This window comes from Bos javanicus, chromosome 16, assembly GCF_032452875.1.
Source record: "Bos javanicus breed banteng chromosome 16, ARS-OSU_banteng_1.0, whole genome shotgun sequence".
Lineage (NCBI taxonomy): Eukaryota > Metazoa > Chordata > Mammalia > Artiodactyla > Bovidae > Bos > Bos javanicus.
The window spans coordinates 45,901,710-45,929,606 of NC_083883.1; the positions used below are offsets into that span (position 1 = coordinate 45,901,710).

Genomic DNA, 27,897 nt, shown 5'->3' on the forward strand with positions numbered 1-27,897 from the left:
TGAGACTTACTCTGAGATGACAAGTGCGTAGAATTTTTTTAAAACTGAGATACCCCACCCGAACTGATATGGGTGAACTAGGTGCCATGTACTTGTGTGTTGTGACACACGAGTGCCTTGACTGTCGCGTCCCTTTTTCATGATGATGAGGTGAGCGCAGAACGTACGTCACGTATGTCTTTCTTATCCCTGCAAAGGCTGCTCATGACACTTGCCCTCTTCCTCTAGGGCAGGATAACCGGGCTGCTCTATAAAGAGAGGGTGGGGCTCGGACGTGGACTCAGGTCCTTCTTTCCTAAAGGCATGTAAGTTTCAAGTAAATCTGTCTGGTCCTGTTGGGAAAGATGATGCAACGTGACGAGAAAGGAAGTGGGGAGGTGCCTTCCTACTACGAGCTAAGGAATGTCACGTCGCTGAGTGCTCTCACATTCCCAGAAACATGTCGTGGTTGAGAAGGAGGCGGATGACTCAGAGTTCCCTGGGCTGCTGAGCCTGAGCAGGGCTAACGAGGACAGGGTGGTGGAGAGTGCTTGGTGCCAAGTCAGCATGTCCCCCAAGTCTGGGGGCTGCCCTGGCACTGGGCGTGCAGAGACCAACCACGTAAACACAATCCTGTTTTCTCAGAGCTGGAGTGAGAGGTCCATGGGGCGCTTGTGTCTATACTCAGATGTGCCAGCCTGAATTCCGTGAATTCAGCTGTGGTTCTGATTATTCCTTTTGCGGAAACGGGGGTAAGGGAGGGTGGGCGCTCTGTCCTTAGAACAGGCTCCCATGAACAAAGTTCCTCTCTGATTTTCAGAGACCCTGGGGCTTTATGCTAACTTGGCTATTCCTTCCTGGACTTCATTCTTCCTCACTCTCCAAATTAAGCCTTTTTCTAATAGAAAGACCTGAAAAATTATTCCAAGGGCAAGAATTTGGCAACTCTCCCTGAACGCACAACACATGCTTTGCAGGTTTTTTTTTTTTTATGTTCCACAGAACAGCCACCTGTTCACTCCACCCACCTCTGGGCGCCTGGCCACAGGGCTCATGAGCAGAGAGACGGGACCAGTCACCAGCCTGCCTCACTGGGCAGAGGTTGTCAGCGGCTTTGTCTATCCCCCAGCCCCCCTGCTCCATCCTTAGGTAGGATCCCCTCTGCAGCCTGTGGGTAGTCGCTGTTTCAAGGCCAATAGCCCAAAGCAATGTTGAGCAGTGGACACCCCCCAGAAGTTATTTACAAACTCATAGTTACTCACCTGGAAGAAAGAAAACTCAGATTCCCCAAGGTCGCCAGTGAGATCCTCATACCCACCAGATGCAGGTGGAGTGGGTGCCACACAGGCTCTGAAGGGTCCCTGAGATGCTCACCAAGCAAACATCAGTTTGTCATGAGAAGCTGAGAAGGCAGCAGGTGGGCACTGTAGTTCTCTACCTCCTGCAGGTGGCCTACTGCAGAATCTCCTAAACTTATCATCCTTGAAACTGGCTCTGCTCCGTGACCCAAGGCCTTGTGCCCATGTGGCAACTAAGCTGATAAAGAGACAGTCCTGCTTGCATTACCTGTCTTCATGGTGGGGGCCTAGAGCCCCCAACATGAATACTGAGCAGCAGAGTGGAGCCAGAGGCTAAGGGTCTGGAGCTGACCAGGAATGGCTCCTGGCTCCCCATTTTCTTTCTTTCTTTTTTTCTAATTGGAATATAACTGCTTTACGATGTTGTATTAGTTTTAGCTGTACAGCAAAGTGAATCAACCACACATATAAGTATATCCCCTCTTTCTTGGATTTCCTTCCCGTTTGGGTCACCACAGAGCCTTGAGTAAATTTCCCTATGCTATACAGTAGGTTCTCAGTTGCTGTTGTTATTTAGTTGCTAAATTATGTCTGACTCTTGTGACCCCATGGACTATAGCTTGCCAGGCTCCTCTGTCCATGGGATTTTCCAGGCAAGGATACTGGAGTGGGTTGCCATTTTCTTCTCCAGGGGATCTTCCTGACCCAGGGATCAAACCTGGGTCTCCTGCTTGTAGTTATCTATTTTTTACATGAAAGTGAAAGTGAAGTCTCTCAGTCGTGTCCGACTCTTTGCAACCCCACGGACTGTAGCCTACCAGGCTTCTCCGTCCATGGGATTCTCCAGGCAAGAATACTGGAGTTCCCATTTCCTTCTCCCGGGGATCTTCCCGACCCAGGGATTGAATCCAGGTCTCCTGCGTTGGAGGCAGACACTTTAACCTCTGAGCCACCAGGGAAGCCCCATTCGTGTCCGACTCTTTGTGACCCCATGGACTGTAGCCCACCAGGTTCCTCTGTTCATGGGATTTTTCAGGCAAGAATACTGGAGCAGGTTGCCATTTCCTCCTCCAGGGGATCTTCCTTTCCAAGAGATAGAACTCTCATCACCTGCATTGCAGGCAGATTCTTTACCTCTGAGCCTTCAGGGAAGCAGTGTATATATGCCAATCCCAATATCCCAACCAGCTCCCCGTTCTCTGAGCTCATGTTTTAACCTCTCTGGTCATCACTGATCCTCTCTCTCTGTATCTGAAAACCAGGAATAATAGCAGGGTTGCGATCAAGGCAAACCTATTTTTGTAAAGTACCTCCAACAGTGCCTGGACTCCATGATGCTTAACGAACAAATAAACGCAAGATTCTTTCCTGGATGCTGTGAAAGTGCTGCACTCAATATGCCAGCAAATTTGGAAAACTTAGCAGTGGCCACAGGACTGGAAAAGGTCAGTTTTCATTCCAATCCCAAAGAAAGGCAATGCCAAAGAATTCTCAAACTACCACACAATTGCACTCATCTCACATGCTAGTAAAGTAATGCTCAAAATTCTCCAAGCCAGACTTCAGCAATACGTGAACTGTGAACTTCCTGATGTTCAAGCTGGTTTTAGAAAAGGCAGAGGAACCAGAGATCAAATTGCCAACATCCGCTGGATCATGGAAAAAGCAAGAGAGTTCCAGAAAAACATCTATTTCTGCTTTCTTGACTTTGCCAAAGCCTTTGACTGTGTGGATCACAATAAACTGTGGAAAATTCTGAAAGAGATGGGAATACCAGACCACCTGACCTGCCTCTTGAGAAACCTGTATGCAGGTCAGGAAGCAACAGTTAGAACTGGACATGGAACAACAGACTGGTTCCAAATAGGAAAAGGAGTTCGTCAAGGCTGTATATTGTCATCCTGCTTATTTAACTTATATGCAGAGTACATCATGAGAAACGCTGGACTGGAAGAAACACAAGCTGGAATCAAGATTGCCGGGAGAAATATCAGCAACCTCAGCTATGCAGATGACACCACCCTTATGGCAGAAAGTGAAGAGGAACTAAAAGCCTCTTGATGAAAGTGAAAGAGGAGAGTGAAAAAGTTGGCTTAAAGCTCAGCATTAAGAAAACAAAGATCATGGCATCCAGTCCCATCACTTCATGGGAGATAGATGGGGAAACAGTGGAAACAGTGTCAGACTTTATTTTTCTGGGCTCCAAAATCACTGCAGATGGTGACTGCAGCCATGAAATTAAAAGATGCTTACTCCTTGGAAGGAAAGTTATGACCAACCTAGATAGCATATTCAAAAGCAGAGACATTACTTTGCCAACAAAGGTCCATCTAGTCAAGGCTATGGTTTTTCCTGTGGTCATGTACGGATGTGAGAGTTGGACTGTGAAGAAGGCTGAGCGCCGGAGAATTGGTGCTTTTGAACTGTGGTGTTGGAGAAGACTCTTGAGAGTCCCTTGGACTGTAAGGAGATCCAACCAGTCCATTCTGAAGGAGATCAGCCCTGGGATTTCTTTGGAGGGAATGATGCTGAAGCTGAAACTCCAGTACTTTGGCCACCTCATGCAAAGAGTTGACTCATTGGAAAAGACTCTGATGCTGGGAGGGATTGGGGGCAGGAGGAGAAGGGGATGACAGAGGATGAGATGGCTGGATGGCATCACTGACTCGATGGACAACAGGGAGGCCTGGTGTACTGCGATTCATGGGGTCGCAAAGAGTCGGACACGACTCAGCAACTGAACTGAACTGAACCTGAGAATTCTTTCAGCCACCACCTGAGACAGAAAAAGTTTGTTAGTTGCTAAGTCTTGTCCAACTTTTTGCGATGCTATGGACTATAGTCCCCCAGGTTCCTCTGTCCACTGGATTCTCCAGGCAAGAATACTGGAGTTCCCATTTCCTTCTCCAGGGGATCTTTCTGACCCAGGGATCGAAGCCGGGTCTCCCGCATTGGAGGCAGACGCTTTAACCTCTGAGCCACCAGGGAAGCCCCATTTGTGTCCGACTCTTTGTGACCCCACGGGCTGTAGCCCACCAGGTTCCTCTGTTCATGGGATTTTTCAGGCAAGAATACTGGAGCAGGTTGCCATTTCCTCCTCCAGGGGATCTTCCTTTCCAAGAGATAGAACTCTCATCACCTGCATTGCAGGCAGATTCTTTATCTCTGAGCCTTCAGGGAAGCAGTGTATATATGCCAATCCCAATATCCCAACCAGCTCCCCGTTCTCTGAGCTCATGTTTTAACCTCTCTGGTCATCACTGATCCTCTCTCTCTGTATCTGAAAACCAGGAATAATAGCAGGGTTGTGATCAAGGCAAACCTATTTTTGTAAAGTACCTCCAACAGTGCCTGGACTCCATGATGCTTAATGAACAAATAAACAGAAGATTCTTTCCTGGGGAACATTTTGTGGCAGGAGGTGACTTCAGGAGTGGGGTTCCCCATTCTGAGTCTTTCTCAGTAGGGTCTTTCAGGGTTAAATTCCATGGCTCCATCAAATGAGTGTTAACACTGACTTAGCCCAGCAAAGAGCAGGGAGTTTAGGGTCCAGCAAGACTGAGAAGGGAAGGTCTGTGCTGTCAGAAGATGCCATCTTAAATAGCAAAACTCAGGCTTCCCTGGGGGCTTATGGTAAAGAATCCACCTGCAATGCGGGAGACCCAGGTTCAATCCCTGGGTCGAATGGCAAAACTTGTGTTTCCCCAATGAAGGATTCAGATGGATGGGATGGGGCCCTTGGCAGCCCCATTTCTCTACCTCTCAGAAGAGTGCTCCTTCTAAGGGTGATATCAGCTTTGATAAGCTGTTTTATTCACCTGCTAACCTGAGAATTCTTTCAGCCACCACCTGAGACAGAAAAAGTTTGTTAGTTGCTAAGTCTTGTCCAACTCTTTGCGACACTATGGACTATAGTCCCTCAGGCTCCTCTGTCCACGGGATTTTCCAGGCGAAAATACTGGAGTGGGTAGCCATTCCCTTTTTCAGGGGATCTTCCTGACCCAGGGATCGAACCCAGGTCTCCCAAATTGCGGGCGAATTCTTTACCATCTGGGCCACCAGGGAAGCCCAGACAGGGTCCACACCCAAATCTTCCATCACCAAGTCATGCTGGTCTGAGCTGGAGCCCCATCCCCTACCCTCCCAGGAAAGGTTGTAGATAGAGGCCGCAGTTAAGAAAGACTCAAGCTTGCATCCCTGCAGGACCTCGGCCTCTGTCAGCCCAGGGCCATGGTAGAGGTCCCAGCCTACTTACCTCTGGCCTGAATACGTGAGGATCAGACACACTGGCTCCTATGCTCAGAGGAGACCATGTGCACAAGGTTTCATGTTCTGTGACTGTGGTCTTGAACTTACTAATTTTATCCTTGATCTTGTGGTTTGTGAATGAGGTTCAGTGGGATAATGAAGCGCATGTCAGGGGCTTGGAGTCGCACACATGATCTTCTGGTCCACTTCCTGTGGGTCCTTGGCTGCCTAGTGCTCCTGGTCCCCTGGTGCCCTGTGGGACCCAGATCCCCTTCTCTGCCCCTGTCCAGTGACCACTGATACCCTCTACCACCGGTGGGGCCTGGTCCCAGGTGGGAGAGAGTCAGGGTTGGGGACACACAATCACCCCCCTCTTAAAGTCAAAGGGCTCCCAGGCCCCTGGTAGGGGATGGTCTGTACTCCCAGATCCATCTGTGCCACCCCTACCCCGCAACTGAAGAAGTACTCCCGTTAAACAGCAAATGGAAAACACCATGGCACGAGGAGACAGAGACCATGGGAGAAAAGACACCGCTTTCTTCCTGCCTTTTTTTTTTTTTTTTAATCTTTATTGGATTTGTTACAACATTGCTTCTGGTTTTAAGTTTTTTGGCCATGAGGCATGTGGGATTTTAGCTCTCCAATCAGGGTCTGAACCCGCATCCCCGCATTGGAAGGCAAAGTCTTTACCTCTGGGCCTCCAGGGAAACCCCTTTCTGCTCTTTGAACAAGGAGTCCTGCATTGTTACTTTGCCCTGGGGCCTGATAAATGAGGCAGTGGCCCTGCCTCGGGCCCTAACTCCTACAATGGGTGTCATTTCACCTTGGCTAAAGAGCCTGGCCTGGCCAGTGCTTTCAGGTTCCTGTACTTTAGAGCTGTCTGTGTTTCATGTGCTCCTTCTCATCCAGCGCACATGGGCTACAGGAGGAAGCTGGTCTACCGCGCTCGCTTGCCAGAGTCCTTGTAGTCCTGTGGGCTTGGCCACTACAGCCAGAGGCCCAGGGTCACCTGATCCAAGCCTGACTTCTCACCTGTGAAAGGAGATTAGGCAATGTGATCTTCAAGATCTTTTCTAGCTCTAAAAGCATCTTATGATTCCAAGCACATGACAAAGCCCATTTTATGATCTGAAAACCCAGAGTGGGAGATACAAGATCTCATGGCTTCCTGGCAACAAACAGCTTTTATGATTATTGGCAATGGAAAGGAGCAGAAAAGGATCCAGACTTACTGCATGAGAATGCACAGCATCTCAGATCCTGGGCTTGGTGGACAATAAAAGGAGAGGTTCGTGAATATCCCTTCTGCCGTTAGGCGGAGTTGAATAAGGAAGGCCATGTATAGAACGACTGAACCCTCTCTGTGACGATGGGCCGGGATTTTTACTCTGTAAAACTTTTGTGTTATTGACAGGAAGAGACCCACAGACATAGAAAACAAACTTATAGTTATTGAGAGGGGAGAGAGGGAGGGATAAATGGGGAGCTTGGGATTAGCAGATACACACTACTATATATAAAATAGGTAACCAATAAGGACCTACTATACAGCACAGGGAATGATACTCAATATCTTATAATAACCTATAAGGGAAAAGAATCTGAAAAAGAATATATATAAGCTGCTGTGTGGCACAGGGAGCCCAGTCTGGCACTCTGTGGTGACCTGGAGGGGTGGGATGCGGGGAGAGGTGTGTGTATAATTATCGCTGACTTGCATTCTTGTATGGCAGAAACCAACACAGCATTGTAAAAAAAATTTTTTTAATTTAAATAATATATATAATGGAATCACTTTGCTGTGTACCTGAAACTAATACAACATTGTAAATCAACTATAGTTCAATACAATAAAATAAAGTTAAAAAAATTTTTATTATTGGGAAATGAATTAAAAGCATGAGGCTTAATTTAGCATCATAGCCTAAATTAGCGTCATATCCTAAATTAACCTAAATTGTATCCTGGGATCATGTGGATCCCAGGGCCCACCATGCTACTGATAGTGAGCCATGTGCGTTCTGTGAGCGTGGGAGCCTTCATGGTTGTCATTCTCCAAAAGATCTCGGAATAAGCTTAGAAAAGATATAAGAAAGTTCCTGAGTGGTGACTGAAATCTGCCCTTCCAGACCATCACATAAATTCAAAGTCACTGAGAAAATACTGACCCTACTCCATGTCCTTGACACTGTCAAATTTCCCAGCGAGGAGATCTTCAGGACACTGTAACCTTACTGACTTCAGATAGTAGATTTCCCGGGTGCCTTGGTCCATCCAAACTCACGTGGAGAACATGACCCACATCTGACAGCCAAGTCACTTTTTTCCTATCCAAATCTGTGACGGAGATTTTTCCTTTCATAAGAGACTCAAATTTGAAGTTCCCTAAAATTATTTTTGCTTTTTCCCCCACTGGGGCATAGTTTCTAAGACAGAGTATTATCACCTCATTAAATGTGTCAGTAAGTTTTAAAACTTGGGAGAGAAAGTTAGCAAACACAGGGGATCTGCAGAGTTTGCCTGTGAGATTTCCCTATCTTGGCAAGTGCTTCCTACACTCAAGGCTGCGTTGGTTTGTATCGTTGGGAAAGGGTTTGGGGAAAATCCAGGTATCAATGTTTCTATCTCATGTCCTTCCAACCTGACCAGTTGTCCTTCAGTTCTTTGCCCACTTCCACCGATGAATCATAAAGCTCATCATCTTTTGGGACAGAGAATGGTTGGGATTTCAGAAATCTTCTAATTTTGGATGGTCGGGCTGGCCCAGTAAAGGACCAGACACGTGGGAAAGAATGTATGGTGGTGATCGTAATCAGAAAAGTTAACAAAGGCTTTAAAGATTGTGTCATAACAACAGATGCTTCAAGTGGTTAAAAACACCCATATTGTTATTCTTTCTGGCCCAAACTATGCCCTGAGACAGTGAAATTAGCAATGAAGGAAGCTATTCCTTTACTGTGAATGAAAGTTTGGCTGCAGGGCTAAGATGTCTTGAAATGCAGAGAGGAGACAGAGGTTTTATAATAACTTCACCCCTCAGAAATCTTTTCCAGTTGTATAGCAGGTGCAGCAATGTAGAGAAAATATTTGAGGGAAAGCAAGAAGAAACTCTTTTCTCTTCAAAGATGCAATGGGTAAAGATCCCACAGCTTGCTTAGCTAGCAAGGATCTAGCCAATTCCAAGACCCAAAGTTTCTCTCTCTATTGACACATTCTGGAAAAATGACTAAACCTTCCTGTACCTCAGTTATCCCAAGTGCAAAATCAGAAAAATTATTTTAACCTATTTTATGATACTGCAGGGGAAACACAACCTTGGATAAAGCTTGAGAAGTATTCGCTTGTTGTTAACTGTCTCATAAATGTTTAAGATTTCCAGGCCCCCAGGAAGCCTGCATGGTGTAAAGTTACGGCCAATTCACCTGATTGGAATCTGTTGTCAGGGACTTCAGAAATGTCCCTCAGGGACCACAGTGCAATCTGAGCAGGAGAAATCCAGGAGGTGCCTTGTGCAGGAGCCGGAATTTTCAACAGTGTGGGGCTGAACTGGAAGGCAAATTACTTTTGTTCTTTTTTCTTGGGCCACTGCAGAAAATATTTTTATTTTATCACATACACATTTTCCTCCTTCCCCTGATCATGAACCAGAACATTTTTATAGCTAGGAGGAGTTTTAGGGATTTTCTAGTTATTTCTCATTTTAAAACAGTGGGCCATGGAGCTAAAAGCCGAGTTTTCTGATTCTGAGAATTGTTCAAAGGAACCACTTAGCTCTACCCAGCTATGGCACATGCAGCAGTAGGTTCTCTGCTCCCACTGAGGGGCAAATTCATGCCCAAGAACCTTCTTCCTCAGATTTTGTGGATGTGAATTCTTTTAGAGAAGCCTCTTGAGAGACCCTTGGACAGCAAGATGATCAAACCAGTCAATCCTAAAGGAAATCAACCCTAATATTCATTGGAAGGACTGATGCTGAAGCTGAAGCTCCAATACTTTGGCCACCTGACTCTTTTTGGAAAAGACCCTAATGCTGGGAAAGATTGAGGGCAGGAGGAGAAGGGGGGTGACAGGGGATGAGATGGTTGGATGGCATCACCAATTCAATGGATATGAGTTTGAGCTAACTCCAGGAGATGGTGAAGGACAGGGAAGCCTGGTGTGCTTCAGTCCATGTGGTCACAAAGAGTTGGACACAACTGAGCAACTGTTCAACAAACCTAGGGGCTCAGTGCCAAGCACTGAGCTCAGGACGAGCCCCTCCGTCAACAGAAGCAGATGATGGAGGTGACCGTCATCCATAGAGGCTGCCATGAGCTTGGCCACTTCCCATGTGATCACTTGGTAATCGTCACCACAGTCTTATGAAACAGGCATCGGATTCCTGCCTGAGGAATCAGATGTGTAAGCAACCTTCCCCTGGGGGTGGGAGAATCAGGCTTCACGCCCAGATTCCAAGGCTGGCCTAACTGCCTCTCCAGACCCTGAGGCTTTCTCAGAGAAACCAAGACCTGGGCAGATGACCAAGGCAAGGACTCAGCCTCGGGGAATGGGTGGTGGTAGTTTGGGATGGATTCCTGAAACTGGAGGATAAACTTGAAGGAACGAGGCAAGAAGCCAGTTTACAGACCTAGGGGTCAAGAAGGGCATTGCTAGCTGGACGGTTGGGCTGGGAGGTCTGGGCCCTGGAGTCCACCTGTCACTTAGACACAGATCTGAGCAAACCCAGCCCCTGTTACTTGTGGGGTCTGGAATGTGGCAGTCCTCCGGCCTTCTCACCGGATGTTGCATGCTGAGTCAACTGCCGTTTCAGCTCACTTTAGCAGACAACAGCTGGTCACCCAGCTGGGTGTTCACCTGAGGTCACGGTTCACAGAGTTACAAACAGTAGGGGTGGGGGTGGGGGGCGGAGGGTTGAGGGAGAGGAGTAAACTGCCTGGCTCTTGATCCTCCCTCCCTCACTTAGCAGAGCGTCAGCTTGGGCATGGCTACCCACTCCAGTATTCTTGCCTGGAGAATTACATGGACAGAGGAGACTGGTGGGCTACAGTCCATAGGGTCACAAAGGGTTGGACATGACTGAAGTGACTTAGCAGTCGTGACCCATAGCCTGGGCAGGTCAGTAAGCCTCTGCGGGCCTTAGTTTCCCTATCTTTACAATGGGCTATTTGATGAAGTGGGTCAGTCCACACAAACACGGGAGAGCAATGCCTGGCACACAGTAGGCGCTCAGAAAGGGGTGGTCATCCTTGATTTCTGCACATGACGGTCACAGCAGAGGGAGTGCTCCCCTGAAAGGACCTCTCCGGGACTTTATCCAGGCTGGGGACACACTGCCTTCTGAGTCAGGCTGTTCCATTTTTGGACAACTCTGACTAAGAAAATTCTTCCTTGCTTCCAGCCAACTCCACCTCCCCACAACTCCCACGCACGGGCCCCAGCTCTGCCAGAAGGCAAATGTCAGAAAAATATTCTTGAAAGAGAGGACATAGAATGTAAATAGGAATGATAGAATAGGGTTGAAGGATTACAGTTTCCCTGGCTTCAGCCATTCCCACTGCCCAGCCCAGATGTGGTGGGGGTGGGGGCCAAAGACCCTTCGGTTCAGTGGGAAAACCAGCCAAGACTCTGCACTCTCCTCTACTCCCTTTAGAAACACGTTCATCAACTCTTCCCTTCATTCTTTGCAGGCCACAGCGCATTGCTAACTGCTGTGAAACCAAGCAACAAGTCACTCCCCAGGAACAAAGGTGACGGCCACCAGGCCGCGGAGCCTTGACCTCATCTCATTTCCTATGTGCCGTCCACCCCATAATCACTGTGCCTCCAGGGAGCATGCCCGCCAAGCAGCGCGTGCTGTCGGCCTCCTGTTTACAGAGCCTTTCTGGCGTCAGGTATATATAATCATGACCGCTGTGTGTTCCTTCCCTGTCTTCCTTGGCAGGTGCTGTGACATAAGAAGGATGCACACATCTTTTTTTTCAGGCAGTTGAGACAGCTTATCTCTCCCCCGATGCTTGTTAAAAAGGATTTGAAATTGAGTGTCAGTGTTGCAGGGTGAAAAGATTCTCTGAGCTCTGTTGCATGGTGCATATTACCAAAGTGTCTGCTTAAAAATAATTAAGATGCTAAATCTCAAAGCAGCATTTTTTACCACAACAAAAAAATCTTTAAGGATGAAATAGGTAGGTGAAATAATACAACACCGTGGCTTTGAAATGATGTGAGAGGATGCAAAAGTTCATTGAGCTGTACACTTATGGTTTGTGTACTTTCCTCTAACATTGCTTGTGCTCAGTCATCTCTGACTCTGTGCGACCCCATGGACTGTAGCCTGCCAGGCTTCTCTGTCCATGGCATTTTCCAGGCAAGAATACTGGAGTGAGTTACCACTGATAGTAAACTTCATTAAAAAGTTTATATACATATAAAAGTAATCATAGAGGAGGAAGACATAAAGGGTGAGGGGGAGGGTACAGTTGAAACAACATTAACCATGAGTTGGGTGAGTTCTAGTCTATTTCTGTGTGTTTGAAATTTTTCACAATAAAAGAATAGAAATGCAGGAAACATTTAAAATGTGGGAAAAGTGGTTTGAACATTTCGAGTATAGATCAGGACTCATGTGTAGACTTCTTTTAGCAGCTCTGGGGCAAGGCAAGCTGTGAACTGGGTACCCAAACGGCCATATCCTGTTCTACAGGATGAGGAAGGCAGCACCCTCAGTTACTACCAGGACACTATGTTCCTCCAAGAGCTTATCCAAGAATCCGAGACAAAAAGAAGGGGCCCCATGGTTGGTCCACAGGTCTTCTCCCAGCCATCTCTGGCTGAACATCACTGTCACCCTCCAGGCCTTGCGGACCCCAAATCTTCCAAGCTCTCTGAGGACTTGGCCCCAGGCACCCTCCAGCCACTCTCAAGGTCAAGTGTAGCCCAAACCTTCCCAACAGAGGCGCTGTGTGCAGCCAGGACCCCCTCTGCACTCCCAGTGCTCACTCTGAAGCCTGGTACTTCCTGCAGCATACCGAAGCTTTCGCCAAATCGCCCTCTCTCACCTTGGGTGAGCCATGCCCCCTCATCACAGGACAATCCAGCTAATCTTCCTCTGTGGACCTGAATTTAAAAAGCTTTTTAGGCACTTCCTTGGTGGTCCAATGGTTAAGACTCCATACTTCTAATGCAAGGGGTACTGACCCAGGGACTAAGATCCTGAATGCTGCTCAGCCAAAAAAAAAAAAAAAAAGCTTTTTAGCTTCTCTCTCCAGTGGGTGCTGAAGAAGCTCAGTTCAGTTCAGTCGCTCAGTCGTGTCTGACTCTTTGCAATCCCATGGACTGCAGCATGCCAGGCTTCCCTGTCCTTCACCATCTCCTAGAGTTTGCTCAAATTCATGGCCATTGAGTCAGTGATGCCATCCAATCATCTCATCCTCTGTTGCCACCCCCTCATCCTCAGTCTTTCTCAGCATCAGGGTCTTTTCCCATAAGTCTGCTGTTCACATCAGGTGGCCAAAGGTTTGGAGCTTCAGCATCAGTCCTTCCAGTGAATATTCAGGGTTGATTTCCTTTAGGATTGACTGGTTTGATCTTGCAGTCCAAGGGACTTTCCAAAATCAAAAAGGGATGCTAGAAGGAAGTGGTTTGCATTTCCCTGCACCTCCGCCAGGGTGAGATCAAAACAACTGCTAAAAGAAGAAGACGTGGGTCCTGGGCTTTTCTTCACCCTCATCAAATCAGATAGCTAAAACTGTCAGTTAAAAAAAAAAAAAAATCAATAAAGCTGTCAGGGCTCAGAAGTCCACGAGATGATTCTGTTCCCGGGGGCTCAGTGACATTCAAGACTACCTGGAATGAAACTGCTAGACGGACGATTCAGTGACGACCCTGTGAAGTCAGGTCTGGGTGGGGGCAGCCCCATCCCCGCCCCCACCCCTCTGTCATCAGGTGAGAGGTGAGGGCTGGGGACTGGCAGGCAGGGGTAGTTGGGAAAATCTGGGTGTGATTCAATTTGCTTTTCCCCGATTTTACATGTTAACTAGTATCGACCACCTCCTCTTTCCAGGTCAGACCTTCACCCCTTGACGTTGGGTGGGTAAACAAAACACTTGGAGTCCCCAGGCCCCGTCATGCCCTGCCCTCAGCCCATCTCTGGGACCAGCTTCTGGAGTGGACCCCTCCCCACAGGTGGTCTCTGAGCACAGCCATCTCCTGCTTCTCCAGCTACTTCTTGCCTGTCTTTAACCTGGCTGCCTTTCCCCTCCCTGCTCCCTGCACTTGGACACGTCCAAAGGTTCTGGCCTTGGACCTCCCTCCCCCTCCCTCCTAGGTCATGACCACTCCTAGTTTACGGAGGGCACGAACTCCTGCCTGAATCAACAAGGGGCACTGACTCAGCGCGTGGGAGTCCATCCGGGCACTGGGGCCTCTCTCCACCACGAAGCCTGGACTCTACCACCTCCATGTACCCACCCCCCTCCCCACAGCTCTGAGGACCCCTGCTATTCACTGAACCTCCTCCCTGGCCCCCCCTACTCCTGCTCCCAATCACAGAAATTCCTCACGAGACACAGAGCCTGGTGCCTCATCAGCTCAGACCTGCTTGTGCTGCTAAGTCTCTTCAGTCGTGTCCGACTCTGTGCGACCCCATAGATGGCAGCCTACCAGGCTTCCCTGTCCCTGGGATTTTCCAGGCAACAACACTGGAGTGGGTTGCCATTTCCTTCTTCAATGCATGAAAGTGAAAAGTGAAAGTGAAGTTGCTCAGTCGTGTCCAACTCTTAGCGATCCCGTGGACTATAGCCTACCAGGCTCCTCCGTCCATGGGATTTTCCGGGCAAGAGTACTGGAGTGGGGTGCCATTGCCTTCTCCGCAGACCTTCTGATCACCTCTAATTTTCTTCCTAGCAAAATCCCCCAGGTCCTATGATGGGGAGGCTTCTCTGGCCTCAGGGCCTCTCTCCATCCTGTCTCTCAGAAAACCTGAATAGGACAAGGCAGTTGAACCCACAGCTGGGTCCCCCAGTCACGCTCTAGTAATCTCCGAGAATTGCTGCTTCTCCCTGTCTCTTCTTGCTCCCAGTTTTAGGGGAAGATGCTTCTCACTCCCCACTATAGACTCTGCTCTCACCTTCCTAGATTTTTGGCTAAACCTCAGGTCTTTCATCTATTACTGTCTCTCGGAGCCTTAGACTCCATACCTGCAAAGTAAGGATAATCCTGTCTGCCTGTGAGCTAGGTAGTGCTCAATTTGCCAAGCTGTGATGATGACAACAAAGACCGATCTGTTCCTGATAATTCACAGTTCAGTCCAGAAGGGGCTCCCTGAACACGCATCCCTGCTCCACCAGTCCTTCTGGTGAAGGAACCTGCACCCTAACACTTTTATGCATGTGAGCCCGTTACAGTGCATCCCATCTCCTTGTGTGTAATTGATTCTTGCATCATTGGGAACCATGCAACTCCCAATGGTGGGATTTGCAGAATGGAAGGGCTTGATGAAATCACGGGTCCAGCTCCACATGCTCTCTTGGCATCATCCTCTTTCCCCCTTGCCTCCCACCACTTCTGCCTAAACCCATTTGTCCAACAAATATTTTATTGGGTATCTACTCTGTGCCAGGCACTTTTTCTAAACAATGACAAGGATGGTAATGATGAAGGATGGAGGAAGGGAGAACAGCTTCTGTTTCCTGGGTACATAGTGTGTGCCAAGCACTCACTCATTTGGAGTCATTCAGTTCTCACAATGGATCCATCCGTCTGTTCCCCAGAAACCCCAGTGAAATGGGTGCAGTCATCATCCTTATTTCACAAATGGCTGAGCTGGGGCTAAGCTGCCCAGGGTCACGCAGTCCCAGAAGGGTCCCTGGGATGTCCATCCCGCCTGCCCCCAGGCTGTATCCGCGGCTGTCAAAGGGAAGAGATAATAAAAGAGGATGTGGACCAAGAGATAACCTGATAAAGCCAGGGAGCAAAGTGCTGCAGGAAGGGCTCAGGACCCGTATTAGGAGGAGCGTCACAGGGTGACCTTTCACTAAGACCTGGTAGATCAGAGGCCCAGGTGCTCAAGGTGTGGGCGGAAAAGAAAGGATGACTAAGGCCCCCGCCATCCAGGATTAGGTCTCAGACCCAGGAGAGGAGCTGCGGGGACAAGATGCAGACAGCCAGTGGAATTCCGGTTTAGATTGTGGACTGCATCCTGGCTTTCTCTTTACGTTAAGTTCCCTGATCTTGGTCACTGTAGGGTGGTGGTATCCGAGGATGTCTTGGTGATTGGCAAACACATGCTGAAGTGTCCAGAGGCACAGTGCCTCCTACTTAACTCTGAAATGGTTCAGAAAAAAATATGAATCCAGGTGCAGGCTTCCCTGGTGGCTGAAATGGTAAAGAATCCGCCTGCAATGCAGGAGACCCAGGTTTGATTCAAATGGCTACCCACTCCAGTGTTCTTGCCTGAGAAATCCCAAGGACAGAGGAACCTTGTGGGCTACAGTCCATGGGGTCACAAAGACTCAGACTTGACAGAATGACTAACACTTTCAGATGTGTGTGTGTGTGTGTGTGTGTGGTAGAGAAAGAATGACACAGCCTACAGAGCAAAGTGTAAACAATGAATGAACCTGAGCAAAGGGTACGCCTTGTACTATTCTTGCAGATTTCAGGAAATTTTAAATTATTCCCAAGTAAAATTTACCAGAAGTATATGCACTGAAATAGCAGAACACAAATAGAAAGATCTTATAAAAATCCAATGCATGTGTGCGTGCTCAGTCACTAAGTCATGTTTGACTCTTTTGTAACCCCATGGACGATAGCCCACCAGCCTCCTGGTCTGTGGGATTTCCCAGGCAAGAATACTGGAGTTGGTTGCCATTTCCTTCTCCAGGAGATCTTCCTGACCCAGGGATTGAACCCAGGTCTCCTGAATTTCAGGTAGATTCTTTACTGTCTGAGCTACCAGGGAAGCCCTAAAAAACCAAACAACACCCATCAAATACTGAAGAATGGGAAGGAGGGGGATGCAAGTGGGAAAGGGAGAGGTAAGAGAATAAAAAAATTGGGGAGGGGATAGACAAGAAAGGAAGGAAGGAAGGAAGGAAGAGGGGAACAGAGAAAAAGCGGGGAGAGGAGGAATTCGGGGTCCCTTGCATTCTCACTCCTGACTGGACCCCTCCATTCTTAGGACTTCAACTTTGCATCTCCAGGAGGATGACTCCTAAGACTTTATCTCCAGCTTGGTCAATTGGCCAGTCCTGTATTTGGAATTGCTTGGCACAGGACCCCACAGGATACCCCACTCTAAAGCTCTTCTTTTTCCCCTGCAACAAAAGCTATCTCCCCCAAGGCCATCAACTCCAGATTTCATCTCCTCCCTCACCTTCCTTCCTTGGTCTACATCTTATTCTTTCTTCCTTTTCTGTTCCTCTTCTCTTCAGGTAGCTCCAGCTCCTGTAATCTCTCTGAGGATAGTGATAGGGGCTTCCTGCTTGGGCTCACTGCTCCCAGGGTGTGGGCCTTCCACTCACCAACATTTGTGACCCAAATTTCCTGTAACTCAAGAGTTCTCTCTGGGCTTCCCTGGTGGTCCAGTGGTTAAGAATCCACCTTGCAATACCAGGAACACAGGTTTGATCTCTGGCCTGGGAAGATCTCATGTACCACGGGGCAACCGATCCTGTGCGCCACAACTAATGAGCCTGTGCTCTGGAGGTCACAAGCCCCAGTGCTGAGCCTACGTGCCACAGCACTGAAGCCTGAGAGCTCTAGAGCCTGCGTTCTGCAACAAGAGAAAACACCACAATGAGAAGCCCTTGAACCACAACTAGAGTAGCCCCCACTTGCTGCAATTGGAGAAAGCCCGCCTGCAGCAAAGCCAAAGATAAATAAATTGAAAAAAAAAAAAAAAAAGCTCTCTTGGGTCTGATGTTTTTCATGGATATTTGTTTTAGCTTCCAGCTTAATCATGTTCCTTAAGCAGACACTAACCCTGTTTCGAGGCTGGATGCAGAGCAGCAGGAGAATAATAGCTACCTAGTCATTTAAGCTCGGAGAAGGCAATGGCACCCCACTCCAGTACTCTTGCCTGGAAAATCCCATGGACAGAAAAGCCTGGTAGGCTGCAGTCCATGGGGTCACTCAGAGTCAGACACAACTGAGCGATTTCACTTTCACTTTTCACTTTCACGCATTGGAGAAGGAAATGGCAACCCACTCCAGTGTTCTAGCCTGGAGAATCCCAGGGACGGGGGAGCCTGGTGGGCTGCCGTCTCAGGGGTCGCACAGAGTCGGACACGACTGAAGTGACTTAGCAGCAGCAGCAGCAGTCAATTAAGCTACCCAAAGAAGTTCTCCTACTCCCCTGCCATGTTTGGAATGATAATAGGTGTGATTAAAAGGATAAGATCAGGACACTAGGGCTGTTTGGAGGGCCTCATTAGGTGCACCCCAATGTCAGGCCTTATGATCACCCACCAGGCTCTGTAGAAAGGCCTGTTCTGGGTGGCTTTGTATTTTCATGTTTCTCATAGAAAGGATTATTTTTTTTAAAGTATAACACTGTTTTTAGAATATACATTTACTAATGTAAATGTTCCAAAGCTCAACCCAGATTAAAACATACTCCCTAATTGTTTGCTGCTTCCTCGTTCTCTCTTTTCCCAGCCCAAGACATATGTTTTTGATATCACAGCAAACAGCAATTGATTCTATTTCTAGTTGCTTCAAAAACAATTCTAATGGCCTAGTCACTGTCCAAACAAGGCAAAGGCTGGGTGGATCAGCCTCCTTATGTCACAGTCATAAGGAAGGTCCTTGTAGTTAAATGTCTCCCAGCCCCCAGTCCCATATATTTAATTCCTTCTCTTGATATTTCATCCTTTCAGCTCATAAAAGAGAAAATGATGTCATGCCTAATAAATGCCAAAGTAGCCTTTTCGAGAAGTGACACCAAACATGGGCAGAGTGCCGAAGTCTTATTTGCTCAGGCAAACATTCAGACATCTGTCACCATTTAAGTTTTCATCTGAGATGCTGATTCCTACACAGGTTTCAGTGAGGTTTTGATCTATCTGAATTTCAAAGCACTGGGATTTGAGCCCACACAAGATGTACGGGCAAGAATCTCTGTATCACTGAGCGAGCATGTACCAGAACACATACATCCTCCCAGAGACACAATAACATTATTAAGGACCGCTTACTGTGGGTGGATTTAAAAAAAAATTTTTTTTTTACTATAATGTAAACTTCCTGTTGCAATTTGAACCAATTTCCTCTCCTTCAGTTCCTGGGGGAGACGGTAAGCAGTTCATCATGATTGTCTGAACAATATGTGAGCATTTCTATAGGAACATAGCATGGCTGATCTTTGTTCCATGGACCATCTGCTTTGAGTTGTTTGTCCAGGTGTGATGCATTTTTCTCCTTCGTTCCCAAGTTCCTCTCTGTTCCCTTTCGAATTGAAGACGTATGGTGGCTATTCACGGGTTCAGAGGAAAGAAAACTATCTTGGCCACAGAAGGTTGAACTGAAGCTCATCAGACCTCAGGCTCAGAACCCCTGGCTTAGTGAGCCCTTCACAGACTCAACCATCACCGAAGAGGAAGAACTCTCAGGAATTCTCTGGTCCAGGCTTCTCCTGTGTGGGCTTCTATGGAAGCTGAAATCATCCACAATTACAGTCTTTAAAGGACACAGGAAAGAGCCATGTCCAGAGTTATCCATGCGTTTGACGCCCTCGTCCTCCTGGATTTTCTGCTGAACTCTAACCCTCACCCAACAAATATAACTGGGACAATTCTAGACCACTCAGAACTTTAGCCACAGAGGCCCCTGGGATCAAAGCTGTGTGAAAAAGGCCACCAGGTAGGGGCTAAGCAGAAGGGACATCACTGTGGCCATGGGAAGCTGGGCAAGGTCCCAGGTGGCTTCAGTCTTCCTGGAGAGGTTGCTTCCATCCTCACACCCTCTTCCATCCCATCGTGTCCCTGGACCACCAAAGACAAGTTTGCAGGCAGCATTAAAATAAATTTAAACTACTCCTATAGGGACTTCAGGCTTCCCTGATGGCTCAGCAGGAAAACAATCTGCCTGCAGTGCAGCAGACACAGGAGATGCACGTTCAATTCCTGGGTCAGGAAGATCCCTCGGAGGAGGAAATAACAGCCCACTCCAGTATTCTGGCCTGAAAAATCCCATGGACAGAGGGTTGCAAAGAGTCAGACATGACTGAACACGCACACGTGAACATAAGGACTCCTTGGCAGTCCAGTGATTAAGACACTGTGCTTCCACTGTGGGGGCCATGGGTAAAAATACCGCATGGCAAAGCTGAGCACCAAAGAATTGATGCTTTTGAACTGTGGAGTTGGAGAAGACTCTTAAGAGTCCCTTGGACTGCAAGGAGATCAAACCAGTTAAACCTAAAGGAAATCAGTCCTGAATACTCATTGGAAGGACTGATGCTGAAGCTGTAGCTTCGATACTTTGGCCACCTGATGCAAAGAACTGACTCATTGAAAAAGACCCTGATGCTGGGAAAGTTTGAAGGCAGGAGGAGAAGGGGATGACAGAGGATGAGATGGTTAGATGGCATCATCGACTTGATGGACATGAGCTCTGGGGGTTGATGATGGACAGGGAAGCCTGGTGTGCTGCAGTCCATGGGATTGCAAAGAGTCAGATACAACTGAGTGATTGAACTGAAGAATAAAATAAAATACTCCCCATGCTCCTTCCCCCACTTACCCTCTTCTTCTGCTTTCAACTGGGTTTAAATAAACATGACCCCCACTAGTGGCTTTCAAACTTTGCTAGTGGTTCTGATTAATTGAGACCAATGGAAGCTGGATTATGTTCTAGGACTGGGCCATGACACCTGGTCTGTGAGCCCAGACCCAGAGGGGGAGGGCCATCAGGTAAGAAGTTGCAAGGGACGCACTTATGCTAACAACAACAACAAAAAATGCATAGTTTATCTAAATTCCTGCTTAATTGGGTGTACTGTATTTATATTTGTTAAATCTGGCACCCGTAAGTGAGGAAGGTAGGCATGATTAGGAAGGGAAAAGGGTTCTCACAGGAAGGGCCCCCAACCCAACAATAGCTGGGGACTTAGAAAAATTTGAGGGCGGGGCCCTGGGAGTGGAGTCTCCCTTACTTCGACTAAACTTTTGTGTGTGTGTTTCTGTGTATGTGTGAAGTGGGCTTCCCAGGAGGTCCAGTGCTAAAGAATCCACCTACCAAGCAGGAGATATGGGTTCGATCCCTAGATTGGTAAGATCCCTGGAGAAGGGAATGGCTACCCACTCCAGTATTCTTCCTTGGAGAATCCCATGGACAGACGAGCCTGGCAGGCTACCGCTCACAGGGTCTCAAAAAGTGAGCTACAGCTAAGCAACTGAGCACACATCTGAATGCAAAAATACCATAATCAAAGTTAAAAGACTGATGACAATATATCTTCTGCAAACATTAAAAATAAAAATCACTGGCTAAGTCATACAAAGAGGTCTTACGAATCAACAACAAAAAAAAGTTTTCCAACAGAAAAACAGACTATGATTAGGCAATCTGAAAAAAATGATTGATGAGCTGCAAAAGATATCTGAACTAAAATGAGACTTTTTAGCTTATTACATTAAAAAAATTAATGTAAGAACCACTATGGATAAGGATAGGAGTGGGGAATACACTGGTAGAATCTTTCTGGGAAGATACTTACCAATATCCATCAAAGATCTTAAGAAACGTCAGTGTTTTAATGTAAGGAGCCATAAAAGGACAAATGTACAAAGACACAGAAGTATAAGGTTAGCCAACGCAGAGCTGTTCAGTTCAGTTCAATTGTGTCCGACTCTTTGGGACCCCATGAAATGCAGCATGTCAGGCCTCCCTGTCCATCACCAACTCCCAGAGCCTACCCAAACTCATGTCCATTGAGTCGCTGATGCCGTCCAACCATCTCATCCTCTGTTGACCCCTTCTCCTCCTGCCCTCAATCTTTCCCAGCATCAGGGTCTTTTCAAATGAGTCAGCTCTTTGCATCAGGTGGCCAAAGTGTTGGAGTTTCAGCTTCAGTATCAGTCCTTCCAATGAACACCCAGGACTGATTTCCTTCATAATGGACTGGTTGTATCTCCTTGCAGTCCAACGGACTCTCAAGAGTCTCCTCCAACACCACAGTTCAAAAGCATCAATTCTTTGGCACTCAGCTTTCTTTACAGTCCAGCTCTCACATCCATACATGACTACTGGAAAAACCATAGCCTTGACTAGATGGACCTTTGTTGGCAAAGGAATGTCTCTGCTTTTTAATATGCTGTCTAGGTTGGTCATAATTTTCCTTCCAAGGAGTAAGTGTCTTTTAATTTTATGGCTGCAATCACCACCTACAGTGATTTTGGAGTCCCCCAAAATAAAGTCAGCCACTGTTTCCACTGTTTCCCCATCTATTTCTCATGAAGTGATGGGACCAGATGCCATGATCTTAGTTTTCTGAATGTTGAGCTTTAAGCCAACTTTTTCACTCTCCTCTTTCACTTTCATCAAGAGGCTCTTTAGTTCTTCACTTTCTGCCATAAGGGTGGTGTCATCTGCATAGCTGAGGTTATTGATATTTCTCCTGCTTGTGCTTCTTCCAGCCCAGCGTTTCTCATGATGTACTCTGCATATAAGTTAAATAAGCAGGGTGACAAAATACAGCCTTGACGTACTCTTTTTCCTATTCGGAACCAGTCAGTTGTTCCATGTCCAGTTCTAACTGTTGCTTCCTGACCTGCATATAGGTTTCTCAAGAGGCAGGTCAGGTGGTCTGGTATTCCCATCTCTTTCAGAATTTTCCACAGTTTATTGTGATCCGCACAGTCAAAGGCTTTGGTATAGTCAATAAAGCAGAAATAAATATTTTTCTGGAACTCTCTTGCTTTTTTGATGATCCAGCGGATGTTGGCAATTTGATCTCTGGTTCCTCTGCCTTTTCTAAAACCAGCTTGAACATCAGGAAGTTCACGGTTCACGTATTGCTGAAGCCTGGCTTGGAGAATTTTGAGCATTACTTTACTAGTGTGTGAGATGAGTGCAATTGTGCGGTAGTTTGAGCATTCTTTGGCATTGCCTTTCTTTGGGATTGGAATGAAAGCTGACCTTTTCCAGTCCTGTGGCCACTGCTGAATTTTCCAGATTTTCTGTGTATAATAGCAAAAAATTAAAGCAAGGACAGTGTCCAACAAGAAGGATTAAGTTACTGGACTACCTTTCAATGGTATCGCATACAGGCATTTAAAATTATATTTGTTGACTTGGAGTGGTATCTACATTAAATGTTACTTGAAAAAGTAATAAAAATGCATATTAAATGATCTCATCTCTTTTCTTCTCCTCTTCTTCTTTCTTAAAAACCTAATTATGTACCACTTCTCACCACTAAGGCGGCTATAATCAAAAATAATGTGTAGATGTGGACGTTCAGAAATTAGAATCCTCAGACCTTGCTGGTGGGAATGAAAATGGTGCAGTTGCTCTGGAAAATGGGTTGACAGTTCCTCAAAAGATTAAACATAGAGTCACTATCTGATGTGATTCCACTAGTAGGTATATTGCAATTGGCAATTGTTCAGTCTCTAAGTCATGTCCAACTCTTTGTGACCCCATGGACTGCAGCATACCAGGCTTCCCTGTCTTTCACTATCTCCCAGAGTTTGCTCAAACTCATGTCCATTGAGGCGGTGATGCCGTCCAACCATCTCAGCCTCTGTTGCCCCCTTCTCCTTCTGCCCTCAATCTTTCCCAGCATCAGGGTCTTTTCTAATGAGTCGGCTCTTCACATCAGGTGGCCAAAGTATTGGAGCTTCAGCTTCAGCATCAGTCCTTCCAGTGAAAATTCACGGTTGATTTCCTAAGATTGAGTGGTTTGATCTCCTTGCAGTCCAACAGACTCTCAAGAGTCTTCTCCAGCACCACAGTTCAAAAGCATCAATTCTTTGACACTTAGCTTTCTTTATGGTCCGACTCTCACATCTGCATATGACTACTGCAAAAACCTAAATATATACCAAAGAGAAATAAAAATGTGTCCACACAAAAGCTTATATACAAATTTCACAACACTACTTGTAAGATCTAAGAAATGAAAATAACCCAAAAGTCCATCACGTGATGAATGGATAATTGTGGTCTGTCTATAAATAATGGGATATTATTTACCATAAAAAGAAATGAAGTACTGTTACGTGCTACAATGTGGATGAAACTTTAAAGCATTATGCTTCATGAAAGAAGCCACATACAAAAAACCACATGTTGTCTAATTCGGCTTATATGAAATCTCTGGGATAGGCAAATCCATAGAAACAAAAGGTAGATTAGTGGTTGCTTAGGGCTGGTTGAACTATAAAGAAAGCTGAGTGCTGAACAATTGATGCTTTTGAACTGTGGTGTTGGAGGAGACTCTTGAGAGTCCCTTGGACTGCAAGGAGATACAACCAGTCCATCCTAAAGGAAATCAGTCCTGAATATTCATTAGAAGGACTGATGTTGAAGCTGAAACTTCAATACTTTGGCCACCTGATGTGAAGAATTGACTCATTGGAAAAGACCCTTACGCTGGGAAAGATTGAAAGCAGGAAGAGAAGGGAATGACAGAGGATGAGAGGGTTGGATGGCATCACTGACTCAATGGACATGAGTCTGAGTAAGCTCTGGGAGTTGGTGATGGACAGGGAAACCTGGTGTGCTGCAGTCCATGGAGTCTCAGAGTCAGACACGACTGAGCGATTGAACTGAATTGAGGGCTGGTTTGGGAGTGATTTGGAGTGAAAAGTGGCATGACTGCTAATGGGTAGAGGTTTTTTTGATGGGGATGATAAAAATGTTCTGAAATTGATTGCAGTGATGGTGGTACAACTCAGTGAATATCCTAGAAACCATTGAAGAATATACTTTTAGTGGGTAAATTAAATGGCATGTGAGGGACTTCCCTAGCGGTCCAGTGGCCAATGCAGGGGGCCTGGGTTGATCCTTGGTCTGGGAACTAGATCCTACAAGCTGCAGCTGAAAAAGATCACGTGTGCCACAATTAAGATCCCATGCAGCCAAAAAACAAAATGTGAATTTTATCTCAATCAAGCTGTTTAAAAATCCATTTATGTGGATTGAGGCATAGAGCAAACTTTGGAAGGTATTTTGAATCAAAATGTTAATAGGGGGTGTCTCTGAGTGAGGGATTATCTGAAATTTCCATCTGTGTTCCTTCCGGGATCTTTTGAAGTCTGCAAAGTGTGTGTATTTCAATAGTCAGAGAAAGAAAACAAGTCTCCTTTCTGTTCCAGGACTTAGACCTGGGGACTCTTACAGGTGGGGACCCCATCCAACATTGTACCAGACACAATAAAAATCACCTGAGCCCCACATGCTTCTATCCATGAAAATATCTGAAACAACTTTGATCATCTTGCTTCTGAAATTATTAGGCTCCAGATAACTAATTTATGATTAGCTGTGACATTCTCAGCAGTTATCATGCAAACTGGGACATTTGTGAAAGAGGGAAGACATGTACTCTACAGACAACATTTAAAAAAATATTTGTTTATTTGGCTGTGCCAGATCTTATTTGCGGCATGTGGGATCTTGTTCCCTGACCAGGGATGGAACCTGGGCCCGCTGGTTTGGGAGTATGTAGTCTTAGCCACTGAACCACCAGGGAAGTCCCCCCAGGTAGTTTTATAATGAGATAAGATGCTTACAAATCATAAACCAACAAGGCTGATGTTGTGTCACATTTCAGAGATATCCAAACATTATTTCAGGATTTTTTCTCCTTTATTTAGTAGTCAATACAATTTTTCAGGACCCCAATATTCCAAGATATAAAAGGAAATGGCAACCCACTCCAGTATTGCCTGGAAAATTCCATGGACAGAGGAGCCTGGCAGGCTACAGTCCATGGGGTTGCAAAGAGTCGGATACAACTGAACGACTGAACACAGTGTTTCAAGATGCTTGAGATCAGCTCAGAGGCTCCAAGCCCCAGGCCTGGAGGTGACAATAATGTCAAAGACAGTGCCTGACAAATAATCTGACCTCACTAAGTATCTTTGGACGGATTGATTTAAGGAGTCTTCATATCTTTCAAATCTTATTTAACAAGTGTGGTATTTCCTTTTTTTCAGATTGCTGTAAACACGAAGAACATATATTTGCAACCTTCTGTTAAAAGACTTTCACATCCCTGAAACAGGAATCAAGATGCCTTTTGATCAACTGTTTTGTTGATGAAACAATTCCAGTTTATTTATTTAGTTACCAAAGAACCTTTTTTATGATCAGTTCTACACTCTGTCTAGGGTCTGATATGTCATGTCAGCTCTTACTTGGTATAACATTTCATAACTGTTTGATAGATGCAAAACACAGACACCCATTTACCCTCCAAAGCATACCAGTGTGGTGGTGATTGTCATTGTTGTTTGACTGAAGTCTAGTTGATTTACAATGTTCATAGAGAATGGACTTCCGGTTGTTGTTTTTAATGCCAACTGTCACTCAACCTTAATTCATCACTGATCCCAAGCTCTTTATCTTTCTTCCTTGGATCTAGTTAAGTTCTTCCCTATCCCATATTTGAATGATTACTTCTTCTTCTGTAACTACTATCTGGTAAGTCTCTGCTAGACTTTATCATTTTTAAGATAAAGTTTGATTTCATTCCTGTTTTACAGAATTGTAGCTACTAGAGGTTCAGTGAATGCAGAGTTTGGTCCAATAGTGAATGTTCATTGACAGAAGCCAATTATTTGACCTAAGATAAATAATCCTCACAAAATAAACTTCTAAGATATAACAAACTAAAATTTTATTTTAAATACTTGAAAATTAGAACTTTTAAAATTGGATAATTATATTTTAAAGGTTTAACATTCTAGTATAGAAAACGTTTCTCAGTGCTACCGACTATGTCACTCCTGTAGGCACAGTTAAAATATTAAATAGGTGTGCGTTTCCATATAATGATGGAAGAGTAAAATAGGTTAACTTTCCTGACTTTTCCCTAACACCTTCTCCACTTATTCACACTTTTTATATTCTGTACTGTGTCTGGAGAGATGATTATTTATCACTGATACATGAGTTTGAAGACTTTTCTCTTTGTGAAACTTTGGTGTTCTGCTTTCAATTTATCTTCTCTAGTGGCTCAGTCAGTATAGAATCCCCCTGCAATGTAGGAGACGGTTGGATCCTGGGTTGGGAAGATCCCCTGGAGGAGGGCATGGCCACCCACTCCGGTATTCTTGCCTGGGAAATCCCATGCACAGAGGAGCCGGGTGGCCTACAGTCCATGGGGTCACAAGAGAGTTGGACACGATTGAGTGACTAACACTTTCACTTTTTTTTCTGCCACCTACTGGCTTGGTGGCCTTGAACAAGTTACTATCTGTGCCTCAGTCTCCTTATCCATAAAATGGGGATAATGAAATACCCACCTCGTTGGGTTTCGGTGAGAACTCTGTGATATGTGCCAAGTGGTCAAAAATGTGCCCTTCTTATCATAAATAGAAGTATATGTGTTCACTGTTATTACTATTATTAAATAAGTGTCACTCAGTCGTGTCTGACTCTTTGCGATCTCATTGACTGTAGCCTGCCAGGCTCCCCTGTCCATGGGATTCTTCAGGCAAGAATGCTGGAGTGGGTAGCCGTTTTCTTCTCCAGGGGATCTTCCTGATCCAGAGGCTGAACCTAGGTCTCCCACATTGCAGGCAGATTCTTTACTATCTGAGTCACCAGGGAAGCCATTATTATTATTATTATCAATTGTTAATTAGTACCCATGAAAGCTAACTCATGATTGATTATGTTTGATGAACTCTATCTCAAAATGGCAGAAAGGAGAGAAATCAGACTTTCTGGATGGTTTAGAAAGTTTCTTAAGAATATAAATATTGGGATGCCCTTGGTGGTCCAGTGGTTAAGAATCTGCCTGCCAATGCGGAGGACACAAGTTCAATCCTGGGTCTGGGAAAATCCCACACGCCCTGGAACAACTAAGCTGGTGTGCCACAACTACTGAGCCCATGCGCTGCAGCTCCTGAAGCCCTCGTGCCTAGTTCCCATGCCCGGCAACAAGAGAGGCCACAGCAGTGAGCAGCTTGAGTACCACAATGATTGCGGTACCAGAGAGGAGCCTCCTCCTCTAGAGAGGAGCCCTCCCTCACCACTACTAGAGAAAGCCAGCACAGCAACAGAGATCCAGTGTGGCCAATAAATAAATAAGAGCTTTAAAAATCTATATAAATATTAATAAAAGAGTTAATCATGATTCCATAGCATTCTTTATCTTAAATATAGATCTTTTACTTATCTGAGTGAATGTTTAAAA

The 27,897-nt window shown here is 46.0% G+C and overlaps 1 long non-coding RNA gene across 1 annotated transcript; it reads left to right on the plus strand.

Annotated features, from left to right (window-relative positions):
* LOC133227838 (uncharacterized) lies at window positions 1-27,837 on the plus strand. The gene is made up of 3 exons (XR_009729971.1): window positions 1-1,128; window positions 11,213-11,416; window positions 25,691-27,837. It is a non-coding gene; the product is annotated as an uncharacterized LOC133227838 (long non-coding RNA).
* Window positions 27,838-27,897: the final 60 nt, after the last annotated feature.